Below are 27,295 nucleotides of genomic sequence, written 5' to 3'. Positions count from 1 at the left end.
AACTTGTTTAGTAGATCTGCATAAGCAGTGTCACCCTCGAGCCTTCCAAAACTGTTTCTGTAGGAACCAGCACTCCTGGTCCTTGGAAGCACCAGAACAGATCTCAGCAGCTGAATTTTCTTGTTCTGGTGTTGTTTCTTTCTGAAAATAGGATTTCCAAGTAGCTTAAGCTCCCAGCAACAGCCTAGGGAGTTGAGTTTATTCATATATATATATATATATATATATATATATATATATATATATGTATATGTATATGTATATGCATGTAATTGGTTCTGCAGAAACACGTGGAAATTCAAAATGACACAGTTGAGGTGAAATCATAATATATTGATTTAAGGCATCTGCAGCCCCCTGCTGAGGCAGCAGGCATCCACACAAGATACACAGTCAGTATCCCTGACAGTAATTTAAAATGCCCTGCACTCTGCTCTCTCGTGGAAAAGTGGCACAGCTCTGGCTCCCCAGCATACCCTCAGTTCCAGCCCTGCAGACAAGCAGTATCACAACTTAAAAACATCAAGTTAAAGGTCAAAGTCACCTGGGCAGGGAGCAGAGAGCCAGCCTGCTGCATCTGCCTCCGTGTTCCTACCTCTGCTCCAGACCCCGAGGGAGATGTGTGCTTTCTGACAGCACAGTCTAAGATGGGATGTCAAGGAAATCCATGTGCTAATTATCCACTGTCCCCAGCACAGTAACCAAAACCCAAAAGGAGGAGAGACTTCTAGTGTTTCCTCCCTGCTTTCTCTCCAGCTAGGCAACACTCACTAACTTCATCCAGCAATTGCATCTCATTTGTTTAATAATGATAGAGAATATTTGTGGGTGGTAACAACATACAATGCTTTGATGTATATTTGATAACAAAAGTTAATGTATGCTCAAAGGAAGAAGGGAGCAAATCAGCCAAAGGAGAGTTCTGGGAGCAAATACAGTTTGTGGTACCTTCCAGTTTCCAGCTCCATATGCATTAACTCCCAAGTGCCAGAGAAACCCCTGGTAAATCAGTGCCAGGGCAGTGGGAAGTGCAGGGATGCACACCCAGCTCAACTGGCAAAGCCCATTCCATTTCTGAGCTGTCAGTGCCATGGTGCTCACCCAGGAGAGATGATGCTCTGACAAAGCTGTTTCCTCATTGCAATGACCTAAAGAGGACAGCTTGGCTCACCAGAGAGTTGACAATTAAGTTGCTTGGGCAAGGAGACTGCAGCTGCTCAGAGTTTCAAAGAAGGGTGTTTTAGAGAGAAGAAGCAAAAAAATACTATTTGTCACTTGAGTTTCCAGAAGTTTGGAGGATGTTTCCTTTTGGAAAGGGGTTTATAATCTGAATGGATGCACAAGCCATGAAAGCAAGACACCCATGAAAGTCCAGGTCCTTGCAGGAGCTCTTCTGCAGGCTGGGGTAGAGAAGCTCACAGACCACAATGCCCTGTCCCCACCACAGTCTGGCAGTGAACAGCACAACCAGCACATCCTCCTTCCCATCCTTTGGCACAGGGACAATTTGTCATTCCTGGTGCTTTGTAGGTCATGCTAGAAGGACATTTAGAGCCACTGCACAGCACACAAATACCTGCTTCATTCATGGACTCAAAAAATGGATGAGGTGAGAAGGTGTCTCATGGCCCTTCAGTTTGTATCTTCCAGATGAACCTTGCTCCTCTTTCCTTATGCCCCCACTTCAGGTAAAGGTGGAAATTAATTTCTGCTCCATCTCTTTATCTCAGGCTGAACCATCCACATGCATCCCACACTCCAACCCTGCCAGCTCCTGATATGTGTTTCAATTAGAACATCAAAAAAGCAAAGCCACCAGCAGCAACAAAATTTGCAAAACCTAAACAACTTCTCCCACCAACAACCCCAAACCCAACCTTTTAGGAAAATAAGAATAAAAAATGCCAGCAAATTATCACATCTCTGACTTATATAATGAAAATTTCAACTTCTAAATTGTATTTCATGCTCTTGGCCTTTGACTGCATTTATATGCTTGGCTATAACTTAGGAAAAAAATCCTTTAAGGATGAACAAGCCAAGGCAAAATTTTAACACTTTAGTCTGATTCAGATTTCCAGCACTTAGAGAAATTGCAAATTTTGCTATGCTAATCCTGCTCATTCATATTAATGCATGAGAGATCAGTATTAGTACGATCAAAATGCACACTCAGTGTTGTGAGCTTATTTATTTAAAATGGGGTTTCTCATCAGAATGCAACATCGAGAGAACATTAATACTGTGAAGGCAGCAAGGCTTGCTGAATTGCTTTGAGGACTTAAAACAACGTTATACAGAATACCTCAGAAGTTAATCAAGTACTTTGTGGGAATTATAGACCAGGGAATTAGAAGTCATACTGGCCACAAGGTACAAGTGATAATCTTTGAGTGATTTGGTACAGTAGAACTAATCCCAGAAGGGACAAAATTATGTCCACAATGCTCAGTGAGAAAGCACAAATGTCACAAGATCTGTCAGTGTGAAGCCTGAAGTTTCTTAATGTCAGTTTGTCTGAAGAAAGGGAACAAAGCCAGTTAGCTCATGATATGCTTCAAAGTCTTTCATGAAAGATGACTTACAAGAATTCATTTAAAGATAATTTTTTTCTTTGCAGAAATGAATTTAGATGTATTTTTTTGAAAACTGATGCCAATATTTTGGCTCAGAGGAGAAACAGGAGATAAGGGCAAACGGAATCTTTCTGTACACAATAGCTCACGTGAACAAAGCAGCCTGGCAGCCTCGTGCAGTGGAAATGGATATTGTTCTTGTTCTTGTGGATTACATGGTGCTCAAAAACCAATGTTAAGAAGCTAAGAGAGACAAGAATAGTTTGATGGGTACTACCATTTCACCCATCCAGAAAGGATTTTAAAGCTTGCAAAGTTGATTACATTATTTCCATTTTTTGCTGCTAGAATGACAGTTATTTCTGTTCCCACTGCTAGTGGAGACATCTCCCACATAAAGCCAAAGCTGGCTGTTTGGAAATGAGAACTGTGAAATGCTGACTGCCAGGAAGGGCAGCCAAGACAGACACAGTTCAGAGGGTATTAGTGGGAATCACACAGGCTCTTTTTATGTCTGACATCTCAACTGATTTAGCTGTAATTTTCAGAACCATCCTAGAAGATATACATTTCTTAAATAAGGATTTTTTCATATTTCTCATTAATAAACCTGGTCTTTTGAAGCTCTGAAGAGCTCAGCTACTCTCTGAATGAAGCTTTGCACTCATTATTCCAGCTCGTTGCTGCAATGTTCTTGGGTAACGAAGCACAGCACATAATATGGCTGATCATTTAGCTCCAGAGGACACAAAGGCAGAAATTGCACTCCTGTAAGAAGATATTTTTATGAGCCATTCTAAAGAATGGATTTTTTTTTCCCCCAGAGTTTAATTTACTTTCCCTCAAGAATCCACACGAGCTCCAAATCTAGACAATCATGAGACGAAAAGCTACTGAATTCAATGAGCCAAGGAGTTTGGGGTGTTTTTTTTTTTTAAATTCTCCCTCTTCTACAGGATAGGTGGTACTTTGTCCTCCACCTGGAGCTCATTTCAGCTGGGCTGCATAGAAAATCACAGCAAGGCTTCCTCTCCTTGCTCCAGAGCAGAGGGTCCCTGCCTAAACCAAGCTCGTGCTTCAGGCTGGTTACAGCAGCCCTGCCCAGGCCAATCCAAGAAAGATGCAATGAGGTGGAAATCAAGAGTTCCCTGGAGCAGCCCAAAGCAGGCAGGAGTCGGGCAGTCAGCAGAAAGACCCCCAATGCTTTCACTGGACTCCAGTTTGATCTCCAGCTAGTTCAATTTGCAGAAGTCTCCCTCTGTGAGGTAAGGTGGGAGGGAGAGAGAGAGGGAGAGAAGGAGGAGAGCCTGGTCACAGTTCCCAACGGGAGAGCAGCATGGCTGAGCCATGCACAGGCACCCAGGAGCATTCTGTGGGCAGAAGGCTGGATTTGGGGCAGCCTCTGGAATGGCTCAAATCGCTCCAGAGCAATGCTGCAAAGCCAGGGAGCTGGAACAGCAGCAGAGGGATGAGTTGTCACATCCGACCTTATGTCTGGAAAAGCACTTGATATACACGAAAACTTTGCAAAACCAACAAAATGTTGTGGACAACAGTGATCTACAACAGGGCAATATCTTTGTCCTCAGTTGCCCTTTGTGAAATTGCACAGCTCCTTTCATAACAGTAGTTAGGGAGCTTCAATTCCACCTCCTGGTCTCCTGCCAAAATTGCAAAGCTGAGCCCAGGTGCTCAAATTCAGGCTGCCCCACAGTGGGATTTAGCCACTCTGTCCAGGGACAGCTATTCCACAGCAAACCTCTCGAGGGGTGTCACCATATGAGCTCTGCTTCCCTTCTGGCAACATGAAATCTGTTTGGGAGCCGGGAGATGGGACAGGCAGCTGTTCTGCACTGCTGCACCAAATCCCACATGGAGAGTCAGCTACAGGGCCAAGGCTTCACCAGGGGGATGGGGGAGCTCCAAGGACCGAGGGAGCCGTGCCAACAAGCACAAAACATCACCTATGGTCCCCTGCATCACCACACAACACTCCCTGCCAGAGCAGGAGGGGAAATGCCCAGGGAAAGGCTTGTTTAGCAAACATTTATTTATGTGCAATGCCTCTCTAAATAAGGAGCTCCTTGCCTTTGACTCTGTAGACATTCCCATGGCACCTTATGCCTAGGAAATGCTGTCTCTACCACATTCACTCGGGTTTTCGGTTGCTGAGAATTCCAGGTTGTGAAAATCTCAGAACAGTTTTCCACAGCACAGAAAAGCTGTTGTGTTAGGTTTTTTTAGCTGCAAGTGTTCAAAAGCAAATGCTATGATTTATAAATCTGGGGAAACAGAGGTAAAAAAAGAGCTGTAAAAATATATCTGACTACTATCCTACTGCTGTTTAGCTCCAAGTGTGGTTTTCTGTGTGCAGCCTAAGCCACTCTGCACGCCATCATTTCATGCCAAATGACAAGGAAATGTTTGACCAAAACAACCCCTAAAAAACTGAAGAGTGGTTTCCCAGCCTGCAGCCATTACCATCACTCAGAGCAAAATGATTGCTAACCCTGACCGTGTTCATAAACACAACCTTTGTGAAGCCACTGGAGAAGGGACTGAAACAGCAGATCATTAGGAGACTAATTATGGCCAACTCAGAGACATTTTTATGACCTAGTTAACATTTGATGGCCAATATTAGCAAATGCAGCCGACTGTGTCAGAGAACCTCAGTGGTGCCCATCTCTGTGCACTGCTGAGCCCTTGCTGATCCTGTCCCTGCTAACCTAAAAACATAGCCCTGAGCCAAAGAGAGAAACTCTGGTACTCTTCAGGGGTGGGCTTTTTCAATATTAAGAGACCAGCTGAAAGACACAGACAGAAGAGCTCCAGGGATCATAAAAAAGATCATGAAACTGCCATCTTCTAAAATTAACCACACACCCTATGAGTTCTCCCACTTCTTGGAGGAGTACCCAGGCTTTTCAGAGTGGATTTTTTTCATTTATTCTATTTAATCTTGTTTGTTAGTTTTGCATGACTTAATAAATCTAAACAGCCTTTACTGAACAGAAATGCCAAGACTGTCTTCTAACCAGAGGGCATTTAACTCTGTAGTAACACAAAGAGGGTTTTTTTAAGTCTGTAATTAGCAGAAGTGATATTGCACCAAATAGATTTTCGTGGTGATCCACAGCAAAAAGGTCGTGAGCCAAAATAAAACAAAAAAGCCCTTATAATTACATACCAAACTACTGATGTAGTGTTGAACAATTAGGGATAGAGAGAGCATAGAAGCTCTTGGCTCAGAGGGCAGCCTATGGCTGCAGGAAGTTTCAGTGAAACTGGCACTCTCATAGGAAATTGTTCAAAATTTATACTCTCAATAGCATGGCAGCATATCACAGGAGCAGCTGTGACTTTGCCTTACCTTTAATGATCTCAGGTATAAAAGTAATCATGATGGACTAGTTAATTGCAGCTTTCCTATTCAGTAATATAAAAGATCCTACTCTGCTTTAATTTTAATGTCAAAAAGGGGAGATAGAGAATGAAAAGAGACCTAGGTAAAGAGCATACAATTTTGCTAAATATAATCCATGGCTTTACCAGCCCCCAACTGACACACATAGAAAAGAAGATATTTCATGCAAATGGGAAGCCCATTTCCTTCCAGCAGTAGATACCCAGCTCGTTCAGCAGGGCCATTACCTGCCTTTCCACATGCCAGTGTGGGAGTTTTGCATTTCATCTCCTCCCACACAACGGCTACAGCCCCCAGTCAGCTCCCTTTGGTGGCAAAAGGGCTTTTGCTCTGAGCTCTGCAGGCCCCTCTGTGCAGATACTGTGTCTGCAGTTGCAGACCTACCTGAGCACAAGTTCAGGAGATGTGGGAGATCAAGCAGAATCACTCCAGCAGTGATTTCAGTTTTGCCTACCCCATCTTCATCACAGTGGAGTCTCAGAAAAGGCTCACAGTGTTTCCCCAAAACACCAGCTTCTGTGTGTAGATATTTATGAGGGCGAGATAACAGCAGCAGGGAGCCCAGCTCAGCCCAAACCAATGCAAAAATGAGCCTCCCTTTTGCTTTCAGAGTACCCTACCCATCTCTGTTGTCTATTTCAGCTGAGCTAACCCAGCACAGTTTTCAGATTGTGCCCATGCTGTAATTGCTCAGAGCCCCATTATCTAGGGATACAGGACAAGCCCAGCCCCCTAAGAGCTTACAAAAAATATTAATGCAAAATGTTTTGTTTGCCTTTGCTTCATTTGGCTTTCACCCTTCAGGCTCACTTCAACGAGCTGAAGGCAGAAGGGAGCAGCCCTGAATTTCATCTGGCCTCAATAGCACAGGAGATTGCTCTGTGCAGAGCTGCAAACACAGGGTGACCTTGCTGCTGTCAAACCCCAGCCCCAGAGGGGCACAGCCATGGCTGATCCGAGCTCTGCTCACACCCTCAGTGCCTGTGGTGATCCCCCTGTGCCTGCTCAGCCTGGCAGGGAGGGAGCAGCCCTGTACCCCTGGTTTCTTTGCTGACAGAGCCTGGGTGGGAGGGGAGCCCTTGGCACAGTGGGGTGAAGGAGGCTTGTTCCAAGAAGGAATTGGGATGGTCACAATCTGTGCTGTCCCAGGGGAGCATACAGCACTCTTTCTAGCTGAATGCAGATTCTTCATGGCTCAAAAACCATGAAGAGTTGTAGCATGAAATACCCTGGGAAAAATCCTGCATCCTATTTACACCTGCCACCATTAGCTGGAAATTATTTTCCATAGGTGAGAACATTGAGGTTTCCTATTCTGTCAAAAATATCAGCAACATTGCTAAACTCTTACAGATGAGCATTTTGCCAAACTCTACAAATAGGAAAATTCTTTTTGAGAGGTGAAGATGCTCTGGGAAAGGCAGGAATGCTCGCAGGTCACTGCTCAATGTCAAACCCCCTGCTGCTTATAAGGGGCAATTAACTAATTGCTTCCTAACTAATTGGTAATAGTAATTAGTATTAGTAAGCACTAACACTTACTAATTGCATGCTAACTTATATGCCTTATGGACTTCTAATAAGAAATAAATAATAATCATCTCTTCAGAATCTTTTTTGAAAGTCTGAGCTTTATCCTTAGCTTTAAGCACTCTTAAATCTTTAGCACAGCTCATAGCAAGAGCCTTCAGAAAGGGGAGCACAGTCCATGGGTGGCTCTGCCTTTCAATGGAGAAGGTGAGTTCTAAACAGCAGGAAAAACATATAATAGAGCATTCAGGAGCATCTTAAAATAGAGAGACTAGGACACCTTGGATGGCAAGTCAGGTACAGACAAAACAAGCCAGCCTTCTGCAGACAATATGCTCTGTGTCTCCCACTCTCCCTTCAGCAAAAACACAATAAAATTAACATTTTGCAAAATCATCTTTGCAATAAAGCCTCTAGAATAGGGGCTTCTCCCTTGACCTTGGTGGTTGCTGTCAGGCAGGATGGGCAGCAGCAGAAGAGGGGGAGGAAGAGAGAAGCACTACATCCCACTTTACTCCAAGCAGAAACATCCTTCTTTAGAGGAGTCAATAGATGTTGCTCATTTTGGGTTCACATCCCACTCACCAGCCTCTTAGCCATTCTGGAGTTGGCCAGCCCCTCTCCCTAGCTCTCAGAAATGTCTGTGTGTTTCTCATTTTGTTCTAGCATAGGACAGAAGTGACTTCTAAAGCCCCAGCTGTGCCCAGAAAGCAGAGCCAGGCAGCTCCATGCACAGCTCCAGTCATGCTTCCCTGCACCACGAGGAGAGAGATGGCACAGAGAAATTATAACCAACTCCTAGGCAGTCTCCCCCAGCTGGGCTTTGCAACGACAGTAGAGCGGCTTGAAAGAAAAGCATAGTGTAGCAAGATTTTTGTAAGTTTTGCTAAACACCCAGTGACCTTTAGCAGCACAAGGCTGGGGAACAGACTGGCAGGGGGTGTATGAAGTGAGCATATTCACTTGGCTTCACGTGCTGTCTATGCAACAGTGATTTTTAACAATTCAAAGCTGCCCACTCTCCTGTCATATGAAAGTTCAGCTGTTTTCCCCATTTCAGGATGAATCACAGGGTGATGAATTTGCCTCCTAGCTAAGGGCACAATCCAGCACTGGGTTGGCTGGCCCCTATCTCTGCCCTAAACCCCACCAGCTTTGTTATGACCCTCTGAACTGAGTCAACAAGCAGGGCTGGGGTTTTTGTGCTGGCTCCTACAAAGCAGACCTACTTCCTTTTGAAATTCTCCTGCTGTGTGTTGGAGAAAGATTAACCTGTGTTTTCTAGGTGGAGGAAACGAGACAGACAAATGGATGTCTGTGCCTGATGCCAAGAGATCTCAGGTGGCCTGTACCCACAGAGGCTGCAAATCCACAGCCAGACAAAATGTCATCTGTATTACTCAGCCTCTGACTATGGGAGCATTTAGGATGTAAATTTGCTACCGTCAGAGCAAAGGGTTTCCTGATCGATCCAGTTTCACACAGAATTAAAAAGTGGTAAATTCCCAGTCTGTAAATCTGGGCAGATCCCAGGAGCAGCAGAAGAGAAGGGACGTGTCAGAGCAGACTGGTGATCTGGTAGATCACCTTCCACATGGTACTGAAACTGCTCTGTGGTTTTGGATACAGACCTGGTTCACTGTCATCACACATGGTCTTGGTTCCTGCACAGCCAGGACATGACTTGCAGGGGTGCAATCCCTACTGATCCGTAATAAAGGAGCAAACCTGTTGAAATCCCATGGAATCAGGAATCAAAGTATCAGGAATCAGGACACTCACTACCAACAACCCTCTCGCTCCTGAATGAACTGAACTAGTTTCTCCTGGCTGTGTCTGCCTTTCTCTTGCAAATGCATCATGAACCTTCCCGTCATTTCCTCCTAAAACTGTTCAGTCAAGATTTCCATACAGCTGGCTTGAGTGCATCCTTCCTATCACATTTATTTATGCAAATGGATGGCATTATTGATGCACGCACGGGGATAAAAGGTCACTGAAGCAAGTTTAATTAAAGAGAAAGTCTGAAGTTGAGCAAGACTTAGCTAAACTGAGACATATTGATTAGCTGAGCTAACAGTTTTAATTATTACAAGACAGCCACAAGTTTGCTTTGATATTGAACAGAGACAATCCTTCAGATCACACTATCACATCTCTCTGACATTTCCAATCACTTGGGAGATAGCTTAGGCTAAAACCAACAAAAGACAGCTGCAAGTGAGCAGAAGTCTCCAGCCCAGTGTGGGCAGAGTTCCTGTTCTAGATGAAATTCAAACAGATGCTCCTGCAGAGCACCCTTCTGGGCGGTAAATAAGTCATAGCCATTTGTGTGAAAACTGGCCCCTTGGAGCAAGACAGAAAGGGCAGAATGGCTTAATTCCTATAATTATACAGGTAACACATATTAAAAATATTTTTGTAATTACATCTTCAAGCATCACCCTCGAATTTGAAATCAATTAAAAGACAAAGATACATTCATCCTAGATTCATAAATGGCGTGGAGAAGTGAAACAAAATATAGTGGGATTTTGTTTTTTCTTTTAACCTTTGTACAAATCAGGATTTGGGCAGTCAGCAGCACCATTCCTGAACAGAGAATGCATCCACAAGGCCCTTCTGCCACTATCAGCTTCTCAAGGGAAGGCTATTTCTCCCATCACTTGCACCATGAGACAACCCTGAATGCAAGTTAGTATTTTTGGGTAAAGTTTTAAAATCATCTTATCCCAGAAGAACAGTTCACTTTCACCAAAGCTCACAGAAATTTTCTTTACTTCATCTCCCTCATTTTGAAAGCACTCTTTCCCCCAAATGAAGAGATATTTTCTCCATCACACTTGTGGCACTGCAGATACGCAGTGATAAAGGAGCACCAAGGGGAAAGGGAGCAGGAGGACTCTGAGAAAGTTTGATCATCTGAGGGGATATATCCAACTGAGAGCTGATGCTGGTGAGAGAAGAGAGGCAGAGAAACGAGTCCAACTTCTGCACCACAGATGCAATTTAATCAAAAGGAAACTGCTTCTCATAAATTGTTTCAATATCCTGAACAATCTGATAAACAATAAGACTCAGAGCATAAATACAAGAATGGGTGAGACTTTTAGTCATGGCAAACTCCAGCACAAGAGCAAAAATATTCAGGGCAAATGCTGCCTAAGCAGAACAGGAGAGATAGCATCAGATGTGAAGAGCTAATTGAAATTATCCCAGTGGAGCTAAAATAATTAAGTTGAAGCTTAGTTCTAATAAGAGCTAATTCTCCTCTGGGGGAGGCTGCCCTCCAGTGCCAGCTGGGCAGTGTCCCCTTTGACCCTGCCAGCCCCCACTGCTACACAAATCCACCCATCTCACCACACCCTCTGCGTTGCCACAGACTGGACACTGCCTTCCCAAGCTTCAGCCCCCTGCTCACCTCTGGAATCTCAGGGCTCTGGAGTTCAAGTCAGAAGCCCCTGCATGGTACAGAGCTGAAGAGAAGGGTGCCCAGCAGCAGAGGCTCGGTCCTCATCACCCCAGTGGATGCCAGAAGGTAGCAAAGACCATGCTTTTGGGGCTGGGGAGTTCAGCTGCTGCCTCAAGATAAGGTCCTCCTATCTAAAGTAAGGGTGTTTCAGTAAGGGTAAACCCTCTGCTAACTGCTGATTTATACACAGCAAATAACATTACAAAGAGCTGGGCCCCTCCACCTCCCAAGGGAAGAGGCTCCTGTTACATCCCTCTCTTTTCACCCTTGTTTCTCACTTGCCATTTCACCCCCGGACCCTGACAATAACAAAGCCATCATTTCTCTCCACACCTGAGGCTCATATTAATTCCTCACAGTTTTTCCCTCAGTCCATCAGCTCCTGCTTGTATTTTCCCCGTAATCTGCTGGAGCCAGAGGGACAAAGTCACCTGGTGCTCATCTCCATGAGGCTGTTCCCAGTGGTCAGCTCTGGCTCTTGGCTTGCAGAAGCCCAGAATTGAATGGCCTGCAGGTTGCAGTGATGAGGAGTGATTGTACTTCAATAGCAGCCAGCCCTGTGAAGATCAGCAGCTTTGATTTTGCTTGGTAGGAGAAAGAGAAGGTAGAAATATTCTAGCCTTGATCCCAGCTGGTCAGGTAAATTTTCAAAAGATGAAATAGGGCAAAGATTGTGTTAGGAAATAGACTTTTGTGGTTTGTCCCCCCAGACTGAACAGAGCGCTCAGCGATATTGTAAATAATATGATGAAGGCACCTGAACTGGAGTTCACAATCATAACAGGAGGAAATCCAAATGATGCTCTGAGCTGGTACAGAGGATAAGGGCTCCACCAGGCAAGGAGTTTTTACAATGAGAAATTGCACTTTAAAGGACATAATTATAGTCACTGCATGAAGATGAGAGGCTGGATCCATATTTAGTTACATCCCTGAAAAACAGCTCACAGAGTGCTTCCAGATGATTAGTGAAACCAGAGGTGAAGAGAGGGTACAATCATGTCCTCAGCGTGAGAGGGGAGAGCTGCTCTGCACAGGACAGTGAGGGAGCAGCCATGGACTCCCACAGAATACCAGGCTCATCTCCTCTGAAACCACTGTGTGCTGCTCCACACTTTCCATGAAATGGTAATTCAAATGCAGGCTGAGTCCTTGTTGGCTTCCCTTAGCTAAGTCAAGAGAGCTAAAACACGTTCACAAGTACTCTCATAGTTCAGTCACTGCTGTTTGTACAGCAGAGCCAGGAATAAAACATCTCAGAGTCAAGAATTCAAGGAGCCTCAAATCCCCCATGGTGGCAATCAGGCTGATCTCAAGCTCATCTTTTTCTAACTGAAAGTTAAATCTAAAAAGTTTACAACTAATCTGTCCTCTCTCTTTAAAACAACACATTTAGAACTAGTAATTCTTTCCTGCATGTGACTTCAGTGTTTTACCTCTATAACTACAAGGCAGAGCTGAGCTTTCTGCAAGGCCGAACTTCCCCTGATTTCCAGGCCTGCCCGGCACCCAGGCTGCTCTCTCCTGGGAAAAGCTTACTATTCTGTTTGCTAAAATCCAGGCAGTAAGGGCATCCCAACATAAAACATTGCAACTGAACATTTCTGGTATTCAGTTATTGCAGAGAAACAGATCTTCAGTCTCAATGTTAGCTGTATGGTTGCAGGAGAAGAAATAGCTGCTGAAATTAATGATATCCACACTCTTCGCTTCTAGGTTTTGGGCTTTCCACAAATAAAAGATCTTCCATTAAAAATTTTTAGTCACTCGAACTTGCATATTTTCATTTTATGTATAATTTTTCTTATTGTTACTGTATCCTGAGTTTTTCTGACTAGGGATTCTTTCCACCATACCATGTTCCATGTCAAATCCTGCTTTGAAAACAGGATACACCAAATGTCATAGTACCACACAGGATATCTGTCTAATTGACTTTCACTCCTTTCATCTTCTTTCACATCAAAACACAAAGTATTTCCAAGCACTTTAGAAAGCCGGCATGGTCTCTGCAGCACACCAAGATCAATCTACAATTTTAATGTAGTTTTGTCAAAAAATATTAATGCACCTAATGGCAACATAATGAGGCAAGGCTTAACCCAGCTGCATGAAAATTAAAGCAGATGAATATTATTTCACAGGATCTAGTCCTTCAGCAAAGCAGTTACTTGCCTGTCTGCATGCCAAATTTGAAGTTATGGTTCTCTCTGATGTGAAATTCCACTTTCTGATAAAAAAATATACATCTGACATGAAGAATTTGAGCCAACTTGATTTGCACTAATAATCTGTGGTTTTCAGGAAGTTGCCATGTGGACCATCCATTAGAACCATCAGAAAATCCTGGGATGGGGTAAAGGATGTAAAAGCCTCTCTGGACTATGTTTTCAGGTGAAGAGTGCTGTACAGAGGCAATGGCCCTGCATTTCATTCTTTGCCATTTTCAAAGGTGGGATAAATCCTTCCCACACTGTGCTTGTTTTACTTCACATCATCTCACTTCCATTCCCTTCCCTTTTATTTCTGCTTTTGTTTTGGACTTGCATCTCAAGTCCTTGATATCCATACCCTGCAGCCTTCCCCACTTTATCCCACATGAGTTCCTCAAAAAGAAAGGTGGGGGTGGTCTTTGCTAACTTTGCTCTCCTAGGGAGCTTGACTCTCTCCATGTCCAGCACACAGTGAACTGAAAAGCCCAAGTAATGCTGTAAGCCAGGCAAATGCTCTGAGACTCCTGGATCTGTTTGTTTTCCCACTGCTTCATTTAATTCATGAAAACTGCAGGATTTCGCAACAGTCCTTTCAAGCACAATAATGCTCCAGATAGAAAGGCAAACACAAACAATAAGAGGGAATTTTGTGCACCAGAGAAAAGAAACAGCAATAACAAAGCAATGCCCTGAAAAAAGGACAAATTATAAGCAGCTGAAAAAGCAGGAAAGAAAGTGAAAAATGCTGGTGATGGAAGAGAGAGTGCAGCAGAGCAAACCCTTGGCAGCTGCGAGATGCCACAGGGCAGGGAGGTCAGCACACAGGAGCTGGCTAGTCTGTGCTCCTCAGGTTTCTGCCCTGGCTGTGAAAAAACTCTTCTTGCCAGAACAGTAAAACTGGCCCAAGAAGCCCCTCATGGTGTCTGCCCTGGCACCTCCAGGAGGCCACATCCACTTCTGCTCTGTCTACCACAGCAACTCTGCAAAGGGACCAGAGCCCTCTAGTGCCTCCAGCCATCACTTCACACAGACTTCCTTGGCTCTCCAACCAACCATGAGAATGTCATTTATAAATAACCCGTCAATTATCCATTTGCTAAAATGGCAGAGTCAGTTAGACACCTCCTGGGCTGTCTGGGTCACTGAAACATTTCCAAGTGGATGGGTGCAGCAATGGATAGTTCTTCACATTTTCCATCTTTGCGCCTGTGGGAGTAGGAGCCTCATTCTAGAACTGATTTTATTCTCTTCTGTTTGCTTTTCATATTTAATTTCAGATTCAGGAAAAATTTGGCCTAAGTCCTTATGTGCACTAAAAGCATTTTTTTCTGCTGCTGAATTATTAGTTGTCTTTCATCCCATGCTGTCTGGTAAACCCAGAGTGAGCTACTTGCTGTTCTCCATCCTAAATCCAAGAGCATTTTCCTAATATTGCTAAAGTAAAATATATTCAGCAAAGCACAGAGACAGTGTCATTGTCTGGGAGAATGCCCTTGATCCAGGTCTGCTGCCAGCTGCTGCATGTGCTGCTCTTTGGAAAAATCTGATTTAATGAATGTAAGGCAGTCTCCCACACGAGCCACAGTGCCACCAGCCAGTCCCACCTGCCACCTCGCTCTGAGCATTACCCATGCAGAGGCACCAGGTACCAGTAGGATGGGCACCTGGTCGTTTTCTTATGGAAGACAGGCAATAAATTGACTGCGTCATGAACTTTCAGCTGGATTAACTTTTAGTGATTTCACATTTCTAAGATTGTTCCTTTCCTTGCAAAAGCTAGAAGCAGGATACGAATTCACCTCCTGGTGTCCCTGCTGACTTCCTTGCTTAGGCAATTCTGGAGGTGGGCTGAACTTCCGTGCTGTTCATTCTTGCTTTTTGTTCTTCATTAGGAATCTATTCTTTGAAATTTCTTATTTTAAAAACAACAAAAAGCTGAAGTTGTGTAAGACTGGGAAAACTTTCATCTGTTCAAGACAGCACAAAACAGAAGCTCTGTCCAAGTCAAAACAATAACTCTTAGGTTTTTCTTTTAGGACCCCACACTTTCTCAGCACCTCAAAACTGAGATGTAAAATCTGGAAAGTGCCGTCTCTAAAATGGTTGCATTATTAACTTCTGTACTATGACTATTTGCTAAACAACAGCTAATTTCCAACAACAAGCATCTTTTATTAAGGAACTCAACTTCAATAATCAAGAACCACCCACTGCAAAATGTATGCAGTGTGTTCTCCAAAGACACAATTACTTTCTCTACTAGTGTTGTGCCTCAACAAAATGGTAATACATCCCTGACTTGGCAAATATGGCTCTGGAAAATAAATATTATATTCTATTTATTTATTGCAGACAGATGAAATTGTTTGTTAAATTAAAGCAAAGTCTTACGGAGTATTAAATAGTGAACAAACAGACCTAATGGACCAACACTAAAAGCAGAGTCCTCCTTCCAAACTGTCAGCACCAGCTGCAAATTTCATTTCATTCAAAGGAAACTGATTAAGCAAAAATATGAAAAAGGCTACAGTCTTCCCTCTTTCAAAACAACAGTTAACTCTTAGTGAATAAAAGGTAGAAGCAGTTACCATGTTGCTGACAGCATCTCTTCCTCATCATTGATGAGAAAAGATAGTCTGGTTTGCTATCATTTCTTTAAGAAGCTCTTGAATTCTGGCAGAAAGATCTGCAGGATGAATTTGCTCTTTTCTACAGAATTCATCACTGTAGTGTTGGCCAAGTTAGGTGGCATGAGGTGAGCACAGCTGGGCACAGCTAAACCTCACCCCAGGTTTTGTTCCAGGCTTGGCAACACCTCCACACAAACCATGGATAATGAGTGCTTCCTGCCACCCCTCCAGGCCAGGAGGTCCTGTCCTGGGGATCCTGCACTTGGCACCAACTGAGAGACTTTGGTGGGGGATTTGATGAGAAAACTTCACTGCAAGGCAGAAAACTCTGTATGAGCCAAAAAGACTCATCTTTATGCATGGGGAGAGATTTGAGGAGATGCCCAGGTGCTCCTGTATTTGCTAGGAGGATGAATATCCAGAGCAGACAGTTGTGTGAAATGTTGTGAAAAAAAATCCAGGAAAAGGAAGTTTTTTTTTTCTTGTTTGGCCTGGAATGGATGGATGCCCTTACCTGTACTCTGCTGTCCAGGAAGGCTGACTCTGGGTGCAACTTGCACAAGACAGCAATATCAAAGATCTGTACATTTTTAAATTCTAAACGTGTATAGAACTCCCAGCTGAGCCTAACTTCACCCTATTTGGCCCAAGTTTACATCTGCCAAGCTTTGCTCACAGAACAGCAGAAACAGGGATGAAATTTGTAGAGGCTGTATGACACAGATGTTTCAAACCAGGTACTGAAAAACTCCCCAAAAAATATTTTATTTGTTATCTATAAAAGCTAGGTTCTTATTTCCACTCTCTGTGAGCCTTGCCCACCTTCTGTGCTAGCAGGGCACTCTCTGGCAGTAGATCTTGGCCAGTGCTGGGAGCTGTGCTGGGGCAGCACCACCCTGAGCTTTGCAAGCCACGGCAGCGGGCTGGGAGATTTGCATTTGGACTCACAACACAGAGAAGTATTTTTGAAAAGCTGCTTGACTGAACTATAAAACTCCCTTTTCTTCTTTTGTAAGCCTGTGATAGTCTTACAGAGAATAGTCAAACCCCATAAAATTTACTTTGCGTATTGAAGTGATGCACTGGGGCATAGCACCCTCTATTAACAATGCAGTGATCAGATCCAGAGAACACTGACATCAGCCAATATTCCCAGCAAGGAAACAAAAGACACTGTCCCCAACTTACATGGTTTAGTCTTTTCTCTACTTCCATGGAGGTTAGAGATGGAGCTGTACCTTTTTGTTTTTTTAATATTATTGTATTTGATGAAGATCTACTTTCTAGTGATCAAACCACTGCATTTTGAAAGGCAGATTTTTCCTCTATTTTTGCCACTGATAAAACATTATTATGTTGTTTGTAGGAATTAGGGTTTTTATCTTCCTGTCAACAAAATATGCATGCAAATAGACTTAGATTATTTATGGAGCAACATCAAATTAAACTGCTTGTATAATGACTTAAAACTGGTTATCACCATCCTGCATAATATCTTTTTAAACACACCACTTGCAACAAGCTTTGCTAATCAAAGGAGGAAACAAAAACATAGTGTCACTAATTTTATGCATGCCATAGAGTGCTGCTCCCCTCTGAGCAATGCAGTGCAGGAGAGGAGAGTTTTATGTACTCTTCACCCCTTTGAAGAGTCCTATATTGGCAAAAATTCACAATATAGGGCTCAGACATATTTGAAAACCTTATGTAGACTTTCAGGCTCATTCTCTTGCTCCTGCCCTGAGGTACAGAAATGTTGTATGGAGGCTGGGAGCTGCAGGAGCAGGGTCTATACAGATCTATCCTTTCTACAAGCTTTATCCAGCTTTGGGATGGGAGATCCAGGACAACTGGGATTATTCAGTCACTCCGTGGACATTTCAAACACCCAAAAACCGTGTAGAGCATGGGAGGGTAGATGGGCAAAGGCTATCTGCCAGACTCTGGGACAGCCACCTCGTGGCCCATCTGAGCTAGCCAAGGAGCAGCAACAGGTCTGTGTGCCTGGGATATTGTGGGAGGTGGATTCCTCTTCACATCCATTGTCTCTTGTTGCCTACACCACCTCTCCCAGCAGCCAGTGTGGTTCCTCAGCATGGCATTTGGCAGAGCAGGGCTGGTTTGCAGCACCTCAGCTGCCCTCCAGAGATTGTCATTAGGCTGCTTTCCCAAACCTCACATTTTGAGCTGCTCTTTCTGGCTCAGCCTCACCTGCTCGCATTAAGTGAAAGCTATTAAAATCACTAAGTGCTTCAGAAATTGCTTTTGTCAGTAATAAAACTGCATTTTGGCTGCCTTTCCTCTGGCCAGAGCTACTACGCAAGCTGCAAGAAGCCTCACCGTGACACCATGAAAGCCACCTCTATTCCTACCCGAATTTTCCTCTGCAAACACAGCGGTCACTGAAAAACCACAGCAACAAAACAAAACAAAGACTGCACCCACTGCCTGGGCAGTTGGGAGCTGCATGTGAGGTGCACTAGAGACACAGACTCTGAGCAAGGAGAGGCTGCTCAGCGCTTGTAGGGCAATCCTCATCACACTGGAGCATGTGAGAATCTGACAGGAAATAAATTGGAGCTTCAGTCAACCATTTAGAAGTGTTAGAAACTCCCCAGTGTAGGTCATTTAATTTGGTAAGAAAAGAAAAATAGAGGTAGATTATTTTTTTCCTGCCTCCCTGACAATTTTTTCCTCTCAGACTCACTCTGGTGGTGATGGAATTGCTAATGCTATAGACTAATTATGGTGTCTCCAGTCCTCAAAGGAGGAAATTACCTCTTTTTCTGTGAGCTCCTGTTTTTTTCTGAACAGTGTGATGATACTGGGTCTAGAATGTTGCCATTTACTCATAGAAGAAAGTGGCAAATTCTTCCCAGTTTTATCTATTCTTCATCACAGCTACAGCTCTGGTTTGTGTCACTCCTGCACTCAAAATATTGCTCCAGCTGAAGGGCAGGTGATCCCTTGTAAAACTGGTGCCTGTGGCCAGTGTGGATTAGGCAGGGCAGGCAGGTAAGGCAGTGCAGAGCCCTCCTGTCCTCCTGAGGTCTTCTTCTGTCTTCACCTCATGCATCTTCCTACTGGAAAGAGGAGGAAGAAACCATCTCTCATTTCCAAAACTCTCACTGAACAGGAAGAGCAGTGAGAAACTGAAAAGATTTTTTTTTTTTTTGTCAAAAGGGAAAAGACTGAGGGAAGGAAAAATAGAGGTGCTTAGTGGATCCTACATGAACTCAGTTTTGCACCAGCAACCACCTGTTTAGAATGGGAACATGTCCTACCCTCAGAGCCTGCCTTCTGTTCAGTGCAAATTTGCTTTCTCAACATTTCCCGACAAGATTATGGATTCACTGAACTTTAAAAGTGATTAATCAGCACAGTGCTGGCCATCAGCAAAGGCAGGAGTGGTTCTGAGGGCGTTTCCTGACTGGCAGCTTCCCCTGATTCCCACCTAGGTGCACTGCTGCTTCTCACAATCCTCATGGAGAGGTGAGAGCATTTCTAATGATACCTGCCTGCTCCTTGGGTATGTAACAGATGATCTGTCTCTAGCAGCTACAAAATTTCACCTGCAGGTGTAAAATAAACCAATGTCAAACTCCTCTATTTGAGACAAGAGGTATTGATTGACAGCCTCATTGCTAAACAGGCTGAAAAAAAAGAGATTATAACACAAAACCCACAGCAGTGGGAAAAATATTTGAGCTCTGAGGGTAGGTTTTACACATCCTGCTGAAACTTGTGGGCAGAATGTTGGCACAGCAAGGCTTCCTTAAATCAAATGATCCTATTTCTCTGAAGGCGTAAATGACCTGGTCTGTACCCACGTGTTGCAACCACACGGGCTGGGTGTGATCTTGGAAAAATCCCTATAGCCAAGGGAGTCCTGGGATGTCTGAGCCAGAGGACCCAGGCCTCCTCTGCAGCTGGAGGTGGCTCAGGTGGCAACGCTGGCCTGGAAAACAAATCAGCCCCTGGCAGGGCTGGGGAGCCTCTCACCTCTTGTGCTGTGAGCCTCACAGCAAAGTGAGAGAGCTGTGCTTCCCGGAAACCATGGCAACTAGAGAGTTACTTTTAAAATAAAGAAGTGCTGGGTTTCTGGCAGAGGATCCAGCAGCTCCTGCAAGGTGTGAGCGTGCTGTCTTCCTGAGTCCCTGATCAAACCTGGGCCAGATTCAGCCTCTGCCCTGCTGCAGAGTAAAAACTCCGTATTGACAAGGCTGCAGGGAGAAGCAATATCTGCTGCTGCTCAAAGGTAAATAAACATCCATTTGGCTGAATCCTGAGCTTCCTACTTAGAAAGGTGAAAGATGGAAAAAATATTTACAGGGACTGTAAAGCCTGACTGGATAGAAATTCAGGCCCCACTTTCTCCTCCCTATTTGACAGCTTTCACCTTTTTACTGAACCGTAATATTAATAAACTATGTCTTGTGTATTCTCATTTTCATGGCTTTTCACTGATATGTTGATGTGCAGTTTCTCATCCTTTAATATAAAGTCTGAGCACAGCATTGGCACTCTCCCTAGAGTTAGAGCTGACAGCTTGGAGTTCTCTCGCTCATCACAGAGAGATGATTAATAATTGCTATTAATAAAAGCTATTTTGCTCATGTGCATGAAGTTGAATCTGGGTTTAATGGCTTTTTTTCCTGCCACAAGAAGGAAAAAAAATTAAACATATATTCTGAAACTAAAATCTTAAACAAACAACTGAATATAGAAAGTCAAAGGAGAAAGTTTTTACTAAAATGCACTCAAGCCTCTGAGCAGGACTTCAGACATGCAGAAATGCTAAGAAGGAGTTTTCTTTGGAGCAGACTATTGTGGAACGTGCAAATTGTACTGAAACACTGAATTGCTGCATTGTTAGAAGCACTTAAAACGCAAAATGGAGCAGAAACAGGTTTCTTTGCTCTCTCTGTGGGCGGTAGGGAGCTTTTAGATCAATTGTTATGTAAATCTACCTCTAGATTCCACCTAGGTTAAAAACTATTCTCCAGTCTCTTAAAATCAGAGTCTCTAAAGTGGTTATTGAATGAAACCTTATTTTCCATAGATGTCAAGATGTGGTTTTGCATTTTAAAATGTAGCTGGGAGCCCCATTCCCCTTTCACAAGACCTGTGGGGGACAAATGCATAAATCAAGTGCACCAGAGAACTGAGCTGGCCACCCCAGCCAGGTCCACCAGAAAATCCCACCTGGAATAAGGGCTGGTGTTCTTCAGGGGTGTCACCTGTCTAAGAGACATGAGTGGACTGAGATGTGTCAGAGCAATTGATCCGACACAACCCTGGGACATAATTCCTGGTTTTATGGCAAGGCACTAGCTCAGAGCAGTACCCCAAACCAGAGGCCAGGAACAGCTGGCTGCTACAGTGAGGACTGCCATGACTTCTGAAATTAGCCACTTCTGTCTGCCAGTTCCCTCAGGATGGATGCATCTCTTCATGTCCTGTGGACTTGTGCACCTCTATTTTTCCTTAGATGTTCTTGAACCTGGTCTACAGTGGGTAGTTCTTCCTTCTCCCAGTCCCTCATTTGCCTTCTGTGCCTTGGGCAGTGTGGCTGGAGCACTTGCTCATGAGTTAAAAAGTCGTTGAGTTCCTCAGCCTTCTCCACATCCCATATACCACACAGTCCTCCTCTTTCTTCTGGCATTTGGTCAAAAATGAAACATCAAACACTTCATAGCTCAAAACTGCAGAGGTTTGCACTTGTTAGCAGGGGAGTTTACATGAACTTGTGTTTCCTGCTCCCTTGTCTCAGACCACAAGCCATTACCTGCTCCTTCACCTCTCCAGAGCAAAGCCAAAGTTTCTGTAAGACCAGCACTGTAAAACTGCTCCTGGGTTCCTGGAACCAGACAACCAGCACACAGCTGACCTAAACATACCATTTTACATCAAGCAGACAGGTTTCCCTGTCAGCAACACACCTTCACAGCCAGTATGCAGTACATTGGTAAAATGTGTAAGGATGTTGTTAGTCAGGACACACAATGTGTGTGACAAACAGCACACACAGTGCTGAGCCCTTCCCTGAGGGATCTGGGTTTGCCTGGCTGCAAACACAGCCATCCTGTGCTCACTGAAACCTGAGTGAAGAGCAGCAACTCTCAGCAAACACCACAAGCTGGCAAGCATCAATACTACCCCAACCCCGCAATGTGCAGGGGATCAGTGCTGGGGACTCGGGGACACTGATCACAGCCTGGGAGCTGCTGTATGACACAGCACACACTACAGAGAGCAGTGGGATGGCAGGCAGGATAATGGAGGATAATAGTGTGGAGGGAGAAATCATAATAGCTCAGCCTACACAGAGGTTAGACTCCAGGAGAGTCATTATCTCAGCTCTGATGTCTGGGTGTCAGAGCTCCTATGCCTGTTTTATTGGTTAAGTACATGGCTTTATTGCTGTTTATAGAAGTATGCCTGCATTCTGAGCAGCAAGGGAGCACATTAGCAGGGAAGCACTGAGCTTGCACCAGCTGCTGTGGGAGAGTATCCAGACCCCAACCCAGCCTCAGTAAGAAGATTGGTAAGTGCATAAAGGAGGCTGCCTCAAATCTCACATCCCTGGATGATGTGTAAAAGCAACTCAAAACACATTTCCTTCTTGATGAAAACATTCTTAACAGAGAAGAGGGAGTCAAATGAAGAGGGAGCAAAGCCATCCCTTTTCTATGCCACATTTGGGATATTTCCTCTATTTGACTTCCAGATTTGTGAATTTTTCTGCACGCAGCCATTTTGTACAATAAGTATCACTACTCATTACTGATACCCTTTCTAGTACACTCCTAGGGGAGCCCTACAGGGGCTGGCCATTGCAGCAGGGTCTTAGGCAGAGTTCAGCAGCATCTCCAGGTGTCTGGGTGATGGGGAACCCCTTCCCAGCATCCCAAACCACAGACCTTAAACCTCATTATCCTAAGTCCTCAGCTCTTTTTAGAGCACATAAAGGGGTGATGCCTATGCCAGTCCACACTTGCCCTGATGCCCTCTAAGAGCAGTGCTGCTCATGGGTGCAATTTCCCTACCTTGAAAAGGTATAGCATGGTACGGACTGCCTTTGTGGAGCATGTTGGGAGCTGCTGAGGAAAGCATTGTTATTATTTTTTCTCTCTGACTAATTAAGGCAAAACAAAATATTTGGGCTCAAGCTGCTCTGCTGAACACTCTGTCCTAGTTCTTCCAAAGGAATAGCGCTCCTAGGGCAGTCACTGTACATTAAGAACTTCTCAAGAAGAAGGCCATTGTCCCACCTGATTATCATTGCAGAGTCCATGTGTTGTGGGAAGTCCAGAGGGTGATGAACCACAGTGACTGCCCATGCTGGTGGGTTGGGTGGAGGAAGGATGTGACATTCCACTGCCCCCACAGCCAGCTCTGCTCCCAGCCCTGTCACCCCATGGGCAGGTGGAAGCCCTGGGTCATGGGACTGTAACTCTCACCTGTGGTGGCTGTGCTGATGTTGCCATGGGAGCCCCAGAGCAGCTGGGCTGTCACAGCCTGGCTTCTGGGAGGATGGCACCATCTGCTGCAGATCACCTGGGTGCCAGGTCAGAGCCTGGCCCACAGCAAAGGGCACTGGAAGAGAATCAGCTGCCTTTGGGGAGATGTATGTTGGCAGGACACCTGTGTCCTCCCAGCAGCAGGAGACGTCCGGCTGTCACCCATGGAAGTCCACAGGCACCTGGACTTCACCTGAAATAAGCTCAAAATCTCTCCCAGATGCATTCACCAAAGACAACGAGAGGTAAGTAGATTAAAAAGCCCTCAAACCCTAACCATGAGATGCCAGAGAGGCTGTGTGTCTCGGTTTGAAAGACAGGCATCTGCCAAGGAAGGCAGGAACCTCCTTTGGAATGGAAAAAATATGACCCCCTTCCCTCCAATTATTATAACCTTGAAATTACGGGGCTTTCAGGTGAAGATACAGGATGGTATGTACATTGAAAACACTGCCCGCAGCAGCGCCGGCAGCCCCGGCGGGCAGAGCACACACCCAGCCCCAGCGCCCCTGGCTGCAGTTCCGGGCACGGCCAGCAGGGGCGCTGCTGGCTCCCGGCCGGGCGGGGCTGCGAGGGCTCCCCCGCGCCTGCAGGGGGCGCTGTGGCGCAAGCTCAGCCGCGTCTCCCTCAGGCGCTCATGGCGGACGGGCGGGAGAGAGAGAAAAGCGGCTTCCTGTGCAAACCCCGGGGCAGCCGCTGTCAGTGCCCCTCTGGATAGCGAAAGGAGCTGCAGCAGGAACCTCAGAAGCAGCAAGATGGAATGGCAGAGGTGAGCAAAATCCCACGGTAATAAACTAAATGTATCAGAAACTCCTCGGCCGTAGCAGGGGCCGCGGGGTGTCCTGTCGGGCAGGGTGTGGGGTTACAGTGCACTGAAACACCCGGAGCAGTGGCAGAGGAACAGCGGGGCTGGGCAGCGGCAGCCCGGCTCCCAAACATGGCCGGGAGAGGCTCCCTCGGAGGGGGAAGGGGCTCGGGGTCCCGGGCATTCCCTGAGGCACCTGAGCAGATGGTGAGGGTCCCTTCCAGTGAGATTGGGTGTTAATAAGGCCCCAGTTCAATGGCTGCTCCCACGAGCAGTGCTTCACTCATGGTAGAAGAAGACAGCATGAGACGGAATCCCATAGTGCCGGTGAATTCTCCCCACAGCGACCGCAGCCTGTCTCCCCTCCAGTGTTGAGAGCGAGAAAGAGCGAGGAGCTGCCCTTTCCCCTTCCCCCCAGCCCAAATCTCCTGGTATCTCTGCCCTTCCCAAGAGAATGCCCCTCAGCCAGTTGCACTTCTCCCCCTTCTCCTTGGCTATATCTTTTGTCTCTCCTAAGTATTGGTCATTATTGTCTCAGCAACAAATAGGAGAAAATTCCCTGAGAGAAAGAAACAAAAGGAAAAATCCTAACCCCCAACACAGTGGGAGTTAATACATAGGATGCTTTGCCCATTTTTGCAGAGTATCACTGTGCAGTCCGCAGCAGCCTCTTAGCATCCCACTGCATCTGTATGTGCTCACACCACAGCAGTGGGTGCCCAGCAGCCCCCAGCTCACAGCATCCCCTGTGCCACCTGCACAACGGCTCCAAGGAGAAGAAAAAAAGAAATGAGTGGGAAAGAACAACATACAATAGCTATATTTTTGCTTTGCATTAATGCTTGTTTGTCAAGTAAAATTGCCTTCTCCTGGGGCTTAGAGTCCTGAAATATTGGGATATTTAACTGCCTGCCTTTCACAGTTTTCTTTTGCTTCTTAAAACAACTTGGGACCATTCTGGAGATTGTTCCATTCCCCCTGCCAGCACCATTGCTTTAATGATGTCTTTACAACCTTAGTGGATGTCCTTGATACAGATTATAGCCCTGCTGGTAGAAATTTGTTGCAGGACAATGTTTAGACTGATAAAATTGCTTGTGGGGGATGAGAAGTTCAGTGCAAGGGGGTGCAATTCATAGAGCACCGTGTGAGCTGTGTTTGCATTCACACATTCTGCATACAGAGAAAAATGAACCATTAGGAATAATTGTAATTCACTTGGCTATTTTGGTTCCCATTTCATTTAGAAAAAGTCACAGGACCATACATCATCTGTGGGATGTGTATAACAGACCAGCATGAAAATCCCTCCATGTTCTGGTGCCATTTCACCAGCAGTTTCCAATAACTCTGGTCATGCTGCAGAACATACCTAAGCTGTGAATGAGCCCAAAGCTTCCCTATGAAACCCTGCTCCAGACAGACCTCCCTGTGGTGAGGAGGAGGTCACACACCTAGCAAACAGCAGTCCCTGCCCAAGTAGCTCAAGGTCTGGGTCCTTCACTGAGGAGCACTGCTGCAGAGGAAGAGTCAGCTGTGAGGTTTAGGTTTCCGTGTAGAAAAGCTCTTGCCTGCACAGAGAAGGTGTGGAGCCAGCTTGACTAATGCAGTGCTGGACATTGTGTCTGGATCCTTTACAGAGAAGAGAAATTAAATGCTCAGGTCCTTTCAGTGCCCTTCAGGAGCTACTTACTCATTATATGACTGTCACAGAGGTTTTGCAATACATCACACAGCATTAGCAATCATCAAGCTACTTAACCATGGAAATTTGCTTTAATGTTATCTCAATGTGTTAATGAATGATTCATTAATTAATTCCAATTATTGAACACTGGCCTTGCTTTCCTGCTAGGCTGGAATGACTCCATGCCAAATCCAAGCAGGACAGTGGTGTTTAAGCCAGCTCTGAAATCATGGTGGTCATGAGGATCCCAGTGCCAGTGGTGGCAGCAGCCACCACTTAACTTGCTGCAATGATGCTGAGCAAGGGAGAAATCAGGAGGCTGCTCCGAGCTGGAAAGATCTTTGTGGTCAGAAGCAGGTCCCTTTACAGCTCCAAACCATTCTGCATCTCACCCAGAGGAGACCTTTAGCCTTGAAGCTGTTTTGAACTCATCCTTGGCAGTCCCAGAAATAAAAGCAGATTTGCAGGCATGTCTGGCCATGCAGCTCATGCACGTGCTGATGCCTTGGCCACAGACAGAGGAGAACCAGTTTCTGATGCATGGCCATTGTGCTTTTTAGTTTTCTAGGGCAGTCAGTAAAATCTAGGAAGCTTTTACATCCCTTCTTTCTGCAAAGTACTAGATTATTGATTCTATGCTTAAACCAAGAAAAGCAATCCATTTGAATTGTTTACGAGGGGGCTACTAATGTAGTAAATCACTTGATTCAGGAAAAAATTCACTATAGTGTCAATCATTTAACTGGCCAGTAAGCCAATGATACCCACCAGACAATGGTTAGAAACTCCAGGTGTTTTAAACACAGCAGCCATACAACTGCAAACAACAGCTGAGGGGTGACTGGTAAAACACAGGGAAGAGTTGGGTTGAAAGTTTCCATGTTGAAGACATTGTTCAATGCCTGGAAGCTGAAGCTGTGTGCATTCAGACTTAAAACAAGCAGCAGTTTCTCAGCTTGGTGGGAGACTAAACACTGGAAGAACAGGGTAGTTAAAATTAGGTCTTTCTGAATCACAAGAAAAAAATGGAAAAAATCCTTCTCAAGTGCAGAAACATACCAGTGTCACTAGACACTTGATTTATTTTTGACCCTGATAAGGCCAAAACAAGAGGTAAAATGAAGGGCTGAGATCTGAACTCAGACTTTTTTCCTCTGGTGTACTGGAAGGCTCATGATGCAGAGCCTCCTATAAAAGCTTGATCTAACCACACTGGAGGAAGAAGCTCAGTGCACCCAGCTCTGCCCTGCAGCAGCCTGACTCCCTGGGGAATCTAAGTCTCTGGAAATCACTGAAACTTCAAAAAGTCATGGATGATAACCTTAATCCACAGTGAAGAGGAACTGCAGCACTGTTTTTAATGGAAGCAGAATTAGATCAACCCAGCTACTACAGAAGAGCTTCCCCAATAATTGTTACTGTAATGCAAATC

Source organism: Motacilla alba, chromosome 4A, assembly GCF_015832195.1.
Source record: "Motacilla alba alba isolate MOTALB_02 chromosome 4A, Motacilla_alba_V1.0_pri, whole genome shotgun sequence".
NCBI classification, from domain to species: Eukaryota; Metazoa; Chordata; class Aves; order Passeriformes; family Motacillidae; genus Motacilla; species Motacilla alba.
The sequence above is the reverse complement of the archived record's forward strand: the minus strand, read 5'-3'. Positions refer to the sequence as shown.